This window comes from Cupressus sempervirens, chromosome 4, assembly GCF_028749045.1.
Source record: "Cupressus sempervirens isolate cs-2001-9-10 chromosome 4, ASM2874904v1, whole genome shotgun sequence".
Taxonomy (NCBI): domain Eukaryota; kingdom Viridiplantae; phylum Streptophyta; class Pinopsida; order Cupressales; family Cupressaceae; genus Cupressus; species Cupressus sempervirens.
Window position 1 is genome coordinate 336564097 of NC_143121.1, and position 9308 is coordinate 336573404.

Consider the following 9308-nt stretch of genomic DNA (forward strand, 5'->3'; position numbering starts at 1 on the left):
TCAATTAGAGTTATAATTATAATTAATTAACTTCATTTTAGTTTTGGTTTGATAATCTACTACAAGAAATAGAGAAATATTGGTGAATTTCTTTAAATTTGTAAACCCTCAACTTTAAGGGTTTTGAGAAATGTTGCTTTGTACATTTCTTTGTTGTTGTTCAAAAACTATGGTTCTTGGGTATTTCTTAGTACTTTTAAGTATATTTGAAATGAACATAGTTTTAGAACAAATGGTTTTGTTTCTGAAGATAAATTGGAGGCTTAGCATGCTTAGTTTGATAATTTTAACTATGATAGTGCATTGCATTGTCTAAACAAGTTTGGTTATGTGTGAAGTCCTATACTATGGAAGTGATTCAAAAGGGGGGTGACAAGAATAAATGACCCATCCCAAATAAAATGGTAAATAAATTGGACATTTGAATTCTCTAAATTCTTTGTTTTATGTTAAATTATCTAAAAAATTGTGACTATCATTGGAATGCTTTGATCAAGTGAACACCATGATTGGAGATTCCTATGAATTCATGAAGTCTATTTGAGATGTGTACTATTAAATTAACATTAATATTAATTTTAGTGGTGGATAAGTTGTTTTAGGTTTTTGTGTGAAGGATTATAGTTTGATTGTCCTAAATGATAGTGATATACATAGTCAAAATAACTTTGTTAACCATTGTGTTTATTTATGGAAAAAATAGTTGTCATCTTGAAGGGACATTTTTATCCATTAGTTGGATTGAAGTTGGGAAGTAAAATTGTGTCCCTTATAAGAGCATGCTCAAATAGTTAATTCCTTGTCTAATTAGAGTGTCTAAAGACAATGGGAGTTTGTATGAATTGTCTTTGTAAGGGTCAATGAATTATATTTTTCACTTGAGGGATCCAATGGGAAATAAGATGTTTATAATAACATTATAGCTAAAAGGGAAATCTTGTGAAATGATTCATTCTATATTTTGTGATCAATTAAAGGCCTAATTGTATGATTCCATTTAAAGGATTGTTAATAGTTAGTGAATGATTACTGATATCCAAGTTGATTAAACATAGGAGTTTTGAGAGCCCTATAAACTAGAAGTAGTTCCTCTCAAGAGTTCTTAGGACGTGTTGTTAAAAAAGATGGAAAGTGACCTATTGACTAGATAAAGGTTGTGAATCCCTAAGCCATTAGATCATAGTGATATATCAAAGTACACAAGATCTAAGTAGTGTAAGTTGTGGTGAGTTTTTTGGTTTCTGATGGATTAAGGAGAGAACTTGGACACTGGTATCCAAGAGACTAGCAAGTAGAGTGAAATCTAGGAAAGATAAAAGGATAGAGTTAACCTATGAAGAGGAAGTGTTATAGGATGTATGGGTTGATTAAAATCTTATTATAGAAGAGGAAAATGATCTTAGTGTTCATTATGATTCCATTTTTCACACAGAGAACTAAATTGATTCTTATCTTAGTGAAGAAGGTATAATTTTTTTTCCTAATAATTTTTATGCAAGTTTACATGAATTCTATATAGATGATTATATTGAAGATACCTATGTGAAGATGGAGACACATATAAAAGAATCGAGTTCTTGGAATGAAGAGAGTGAAATTTAGTTGGGTACACAAAGGTACACCAAGAATAAAAATAAGAATAAACCAAAGTTTCTTGCAAGAATGAGATATTACATAACAAAGATATGAAATAGTAGCAAGATGAAGCAAACCATTTAATGAGACTTGAATTCCTTATTTGTAAGAGTATAGTGTAGAGCACCTATTAGTCTAAGAAGGGAATTTCAATATTTTGTGTGTATAATGTTAAACAAGTACATGATAAGATCCTCTGGACCATTTGTATGTTAATCATAATCAAATGAAGTCACTTTGGAAGTCTTATGAGTCAAGTTACATTCTAAGGACAATTAGAATATAATAGGTAAAAATGGTGAAATATAAGGGGGATACACATATTTTTGAGTCATTTTAGCCATACTTAAAACATTTGGGTTATAATAGGACACATTTTATGATCGATATATCAAAGCATTAAAAATTGCAAAGAAGTTTCAAAAGTTGCTTGACAACTTTTGCATAAAAGTTGTCAAGTGTTGTTCAAACCAACCAACCACCTTAAGATTTAGTGGAATATATTATAGTTTGTTCACACACACACACACACACACACACACACACACACACACACACACACACACACACACACACACACACACACACACACACACACACACACACACACACACACACACGTGCGTACGTGCATGCACACACACATGCATAGGCACATGTAGTTGTCAAGTGTTGTTCAAACCAACCAACCACCTTAAGATTTAGTGGAATATATTATAGTTTGTTCACACACATGCGCGCGCGCGCACGCACACACACACACACACGTGCATACGCGCATGCACACACATGCACAGGCACATGCGCACACGTGCACGCACGTGCGCACACACACACACACACACATGCATACGCGCATGCACACACATGCACAGGCACATGCGCACAAGCGCAAGCGCGCGCACACACACACACACACATACACACACCCACTTTGTATCAAGGGATACAACAGGGAATGTGAGATTGGTAGGAAGATATTTAATAAAATGTTGTTAATTTGATGCTATTTTCCTATCATTTATGTTGATCAGATGTTCACTTCTCTTCACCATGAATTGATTCCTATCTATAAACCATTTTAGTTGAAATTATTATCAATTAACTTAATTTTAGTTTTGGTTAGACCCTTTCCCAAGAAATAGAGAAAGATTGGTGAATTTCTTTAAAAACTATATGCAAACCCTCAATTTTAAGGGTTTTGTGAAATATTTCGTTATAACTATCTTCATCACCATTCAAAATTATGGTTCTTGGATATTTATTAGAAATTTGAAGTGTCTTTGAAATGATCTTCTCTTCACCATGGATTGATTCCTATCTATAATCCATTGTAGTTGAAATTATTATCAATTAACTTAATTTTGGTTCTGGTTAGACCCTTTCCCAAGAAATAGAGAAAGATTGGTGAATTTCTTTAAAAACTATATGCAAACCCTCAATTTTAAGGGTTTTGTGAAATATTTCATTATAACTATCTTCATCACCATTCAAAATTATGGTTCTTGGATATTTATTAGAAATTTGAAGTGTCTTTGAAATTATCCTTGTTTTGAAACAAATATTTTTTTATGAAGATAAATTGGATGCCATAGCTTGATTAGTTCGATAGTTAAGCAGACTGCAATAATGTATTACATTGTTTGATCTAGTTTAGTCATGTTTGAGGTCCTAAACTATTGGAACTGATTCAATAGGGTTTTGTAAAGCATGAGTGAACCCTTCCAAATAAAATGGTAAATATCTTCATCATTTTAATTTCTAAATTCTCTATTTTATGTCAAATTATCTAGAAAATTATGACTATCATTGGAATTATTTGATCAAGTGAGAACCATGACTAGAGATTCTCATGAATTCATGAAGTTTAATTGAGATGTATAATGTTAAATGAATATCCATATTATATAGTAGTGGTGCATAAGTTGTTTTGGGTTTTTGTGTGAAGGATCACATTTCAAATTTAAAAAATGATAGTGATAGAAAAAGTTAGAGGAGTTTCTTTTGTTTAAAATACTTTTATTTACCATTGTGTTTATTTGTGAAACAAATAGTTATCACATAGAAGGGACATTATTATCCATAAGTTGGGTTTAACTTGGGAGGTGACAATGTGCCACTTATGAGAGCATGATAATTCATTATCTAATTAGAGAACTTAAAGATAATGGGCATTTATATCAACTATCTTTGTAATGGTCAGTGAATTCCCTTTTTCATTTGATGGATCAAATGGAAAAATGGTCGTAATTCCATTGCAAGTGAAGGACCAATCTTGTGAAAAGAGTTATTATGTAGTTTGTGATCAATAAAAGTTCTAATTATTTGATTCCTTTCAAAGGATCACCAATAATTAGTGAATGATTACTCATAGCCAAGTTGATTAGACATTGGAGTATTGAGATCCCTAAAAGATACAAGTAGTTCCTCTTGATAGTTCAAAGTGGATGTTATTACAAAACAAAAATATGGAAGGTAACTTTTTAACTAGAGAAAGGTTGTGAAACTCTAAGCCTCTACATTGTTTTGATGCCAAGCTATAGAATAAATGTCATGATGATGTCATTTGGCATGTCATAATTTTTCCCTTAAATTGTTCTGGTCTAGAAAGTACCATATTACATCATTTTTCAACTTGTAACTTCTCTCAAGTGACCTGTTACCTAAATTTCACTCACAATTTAATTTAGGTAGAGCCTTAGTCATGTCAAATCAAAGGGTTCATTTTGATGCTATGTACTTCCAAGCTCAAATGTAATATCATTGAAATTTTATGCAAATTAGAAAGCATTACATTTGACAAAGAAAAGAACATAACACAGAACGAATATTCTCCAAATCTTTTTGAGAATGCAATTTGATTCATCAAAGTTTTGTACAAGTGCTCCACACAAGCCATGAAACCAGCTAGAACATAATTCATTGAACTTTCAATTTGAAAATCATATATGAATATGTGTACATTAAAGGGGGGAAAAAGAGGGAAAAGAGAGCTCAGTCATTGTCTGAATGATTGGTGAAAGTGGAAGGAATCTTACCTTGAATCTTTGTCTTCCTTGAGGCTCAAACCTTTCAACTTTTTCTCCTTGTTGTCTGAAACCTAAAAATTGTAAAATAAAAAAGGTGTTAGATCTAATGGACTAAGCAATTATTGAATTCTATTCTACCAAATTTCCCACACACACACACACACACACACACACACACACACACACACACACACACACACACACACACACACACACACACACACACACACACACATAAAACTCCAAATTGAAAATACAATGGTTTATATCCAACTAGTTTACTTCATGTACAACATTGAGTGTCTCTAATTAGCGAGTGGATGTTAATATGGCTCCCATAAGGGTTCGAGCCCAACTTGCTAATAAGAGACAAAGAATTGGAAATATAAATAAAATATATTCACGTATATTCAACACCAATCATCAAAAGGAATGAGTTACAACATCAACCATTGTTATGTTTAAAGGAAAATTGGCAATCAAAGTTGTAGGATATGATATTCATTAAGACAAAAAATGGATCAATAGACAAAAAAAGTGAATGGTATAAATGTTGCAAGAACAACATTCATTGAAACTTTGTTTTTAATCATCAAATGACATAATTGATCAAAGCATAGGCTCAAGTGAATGCTAGTTTCAAAATCATCTAAGCATTCAAAATGAACAAAAAAAAACTTTTCTAATAATGTAGTCATGTTCAAGTTTGAAGTATGATACATTCTCAAATTATCAATAGTGGAGTATGCTATAACTATTCTTCAAATTCATCAGAGACCATATAAAGTCTTTCAAATTAAATAGTAGTCATATCAAGATTGAACAATGATAAACACCAATCAATAATCTACAAGAATAGAAGAATCGTGTACAACCTGCATGTTGAAAAGAGAAAAACTTAAGGGGGGGAGTGGGTGTTAGTGCAACTTCTAATTGTTTGTTATTAATGATGATTAGATTAGTTGCATGTTAGTCATGGTAGTGTGCATTTAAGGCAATAGAGGAGAATTTCTGTTTAACTCAATTTGTCTCTTCTAGGTCCATTGCAACATGTTATGCATTAGTTATAACATTGTGTTGGTTCTTTTTGCATAAACCTTTCTTTTTGCAATTGTAAATTTGACGAGGAGTTCATCTTAGTCACATCTTTTTTTGCTTTGTCTATTAGTTCTTTTGCTCTTCTCTAACGAGATCCATGCTTTATTTTATAGGATCAACAATAATTTTTATGGTGGGGAACATGTTATCCTAGGTTAATCCCATATTAAGGTGAATCAACAACAAGGATAGCTACCAAAGATAGACATACGAAAACACGTGTCTAATTTGCATCTAGATAAGTTGGATTTGATTATTTGCCCCCTTGAAAATCATAGCATGTTCTAATTATTGCATGTTACTCAAAATACATTTACATTTATGAAAATTTGAATGTCTTTAAATACCATCACAAAGCTACATATTGTATAAACACGTGTTAAGTTAGTTCAAAATGATTATTTGAAGAGACACGGTATTTAAACTTTCAATTTAGAAGTTAGAGATTATTATGGCTCATTTCCACATGTCTTAGGATTGAACAACAACCAACATTTCTAAGACATGTAATAATCACATTGAAGTGTGTGGAAATGTATTATCCATTTGAAACATTTTTTAGAAATTGAACAAATGAGAAATAATATAATTTTTGCAATTTCAATATACTTAGTAATAATTGTAAACTTATTTTTTAGCTTGTGTTATAGATTGCTTTAAACTTATCAAAAAGTAAAAACTACAAACTTATTGTGAGAATAATATCGTAATATTTTTATTTATTTTTGAATGAAAACAATATCATAATAATTTTTTTAAAATTTAAAAAAACAAATACTCCAATATTTAAAATGTTTATTATTTTTTTAATATATTTTCTGTAATACAAATGATAACAATATTTAAAAATTAGTAATATAAACTAAAATTAATTAATAAAGTTAATTAACATATCAAACCCCAAAACAAATATATTAAATGTGAAATAAAAATCAAATATTAATCAAAAGTATTTACCCTTCAAATTAATTATTTATTTCTATTCCAAACTAATGAAAGACGATTTATATCCCATAGGGAGAATTTCTGAAACTAAAAATCAACGGCAAAAAGATTTTAAAAATCTAAACATTTTGAAACCAAAATAGCCGTTGCAAGGAGCGGGATAAAGACATATATAGACAGTTGAATGTCTTTCGACTTACAATATTTTATCTAATTGTTTTCCACTAATAGAATTGTTTTTCCTTTGCTAGCAATATTTTCTTTTTCTTTTTTTCCCTTTCCCTGGTTACATCTTTTTCCTGTCTTTTTTAATGCGTTTCTTTGGATTTTTCCGTTTCTAGTATGTCTGTTCATGTTGTTTCTGCTTCCACAGCGTGCACGCTGGTCTTTTGTCTGATTTTATAAAAAGAAAATTATGTGATGGCAGAGGAAGAAGTAGGGTAGTGAATAGTCAAGGAGGAGGAGGGAATTCAAAGCAAGATGAAGAGATAGAGAAGAGGAATTATTTTTAAGGTAATTCTTCTCTTATGGCAAGAAATAATGGATAGCAGCATCATGTTCAGATTATCATGTTGTGATTAGCTCAATTGACAATTAAAAGAATTTGTTAAGTTTCAAAATGTTGTGACTAATAGCTAATTGAATTTGTAGTTACCAGGATTGCCCTTGCCCTGAATTCATTGAAGTGGGTGTTATGAAGAACTTGAGAAAATGGAGATCTGTTATTTGCATGCATTTGATGTTTAAGATTGTTTTGATGCAGAGAAAAAGGCAGAGCAAGATGAAGAGAGAGAGGAAGTGACGGAGAAGAGAAAGAAGGCCAAAAAAAAGTTTTAGGTAATTCTTCTTACGGGTTATTCTTAGGGCAAGAAATAATGGGAAGTAAACATCATGTTCAGGTTATCATGTTCTGATTGACTGACATTTAAAAGAATTTGATGAAATATTGTGACTGATAGCTAAATCAAGATTGTCTGTGGCCTGAAACCATTGAAGTGGGTGTCGGTGGCTTGGTGGGTTTGGCAAAATTTTAAAAATGGAAATCTGGTATGAACACGCATTTGATGTTTTAGATTGTTCTGTTACTTTGAACAAAAATGAATCAAAAATAGATGTAAGCTTTCCTTCAATTGTAAGCTATAAACTCTTTTAGGAATATGGTAAAATGAGAGAATGGATTTATGTATGAAATTTGGCATGAAGTATGGTTGTCCATTAATTGCCATTGCCTTTGCCTTATGCGGAGAAAGTTAACGAGGATGGAGTTGTATTGCAAATTCTATTTCTTCCTCCTCAACAATCATCACCACTTTGGATTGAGGGCCAAAACCACAGGGGTTGAAAATTTTCAAATATGATGAGATGTATCACACGCGAGGAGCCAAAGTTCCACGTCAGTTTTTTCTTCTCCATTTCTGATATTTCTGATGTTTCCCATTTTTACAGAAAATTTTGATTTGTGCTAATTTGTTCAAGCAAAACATGTTTGAAAGAGAAATGTCAATGTAAATATCAAATTTACTACTACTACATAGCCATTTTAATCAATTTCAAAAAACATGCAATTAGCTGACGTGTTTTAGATGTGATTTCACTATTTATCACCTTGTTGTAAGCATCTCCCCTCTTCTAGGGGCTTTGTGATTGCATGTTTTGAAATGCTCACATCGCACATCCGCTAAGTTTAAATTGTCTCTGCTTTCTTTGATCAGTATTAGAAACAACATGGATAGACTATTCCAATGACCAAATACAATCATCTGCTGGTTGCTATTACTTGTTAGATGTTAAATTAATTATCTCAGGCTTGGTCGGCACAGACCAACAAACTCTCCAGAAACACACATGCAACATGTGCAGCCGTCTTCCACTGTCCATTCCAACTACCTTTCATTAATATTCCAGCTAACTCCTACAGTGTAAATGGCATTTAATATATATTTCTCTATAAATAGAATGGATTGGGCCTGTGATCAGTAGAGCTCATTTTATGAGTTTCTCCATGGCTTTTTCTCTCTATAGCTTTCTCTCTTGTTTGGTTTCTTTGTTGTGTTGTGCTGTAATTATTATCATGGTATCAGAACTTATGGTAAATGATTCAAAGGTCTTGAGAGAGCAATGAGTGAAATATTGTGATTGAAAGATGTGGAGTGAAAGATTGTGATATGATTGCTAATGTCTTGTTAAGAAGGCTGCTGTTGTGAAGAAGGTTGCCCATTACGGAGCTGAATAGAAGATTGGTGAATATTAATTTGTTAAGTGAGCTAAAGAGTAAACAAGTGCTGTAAGGAAGTTGTCTCAGGAAGATTGTTCATAAGTAGTGAAACATAGTTTTGTTGTGAGAAGCTTGGAGTTCATGTGTTTTGGAGGGTATGCCTCAGATAATTTATTGCAGCCAAAGGAGAGTTGTGCATTGTTGCTGATTTGAATAAAGATCAGAAAAGTGTTAAAAAGTCTAGAGAGCCAAAAGAATCTGAAGGAGTTTGATTTGAAGTGTTGGTTACCCGTTGATCATTAGTGGCTTGTGGAGTACCTCTGTGCAAGCAGGAGTGTTAGAGTGTGCATACACATTTCTTGTATAAAAAAAGGTGTGAGAGTAAT

The 9308-nt window shown here is 31.9% G+C and overlaps 1 long non-coding RNA gene across 1 annotated transcript; it reads left to right on the forward strand.

Annotated features, from left to right (window-relative positions):
* The first annotated feature begins 6927 nt into the window (after positions 1–6927).
* LOC149561396 (uncharacterized) lies at positions 6928–7989 on the forward strand. Its single transcript, XR_016363432.1, has 2 exons — positions 6928–7220; positions 7471–7989. It is a non-coding gene; the product is annotated as an uncharacterized LOC149561396 (long non-coding RNA).
* The last annotated feature ends 1319 nt before the right edge of the window (positions 7990–9308 follow it).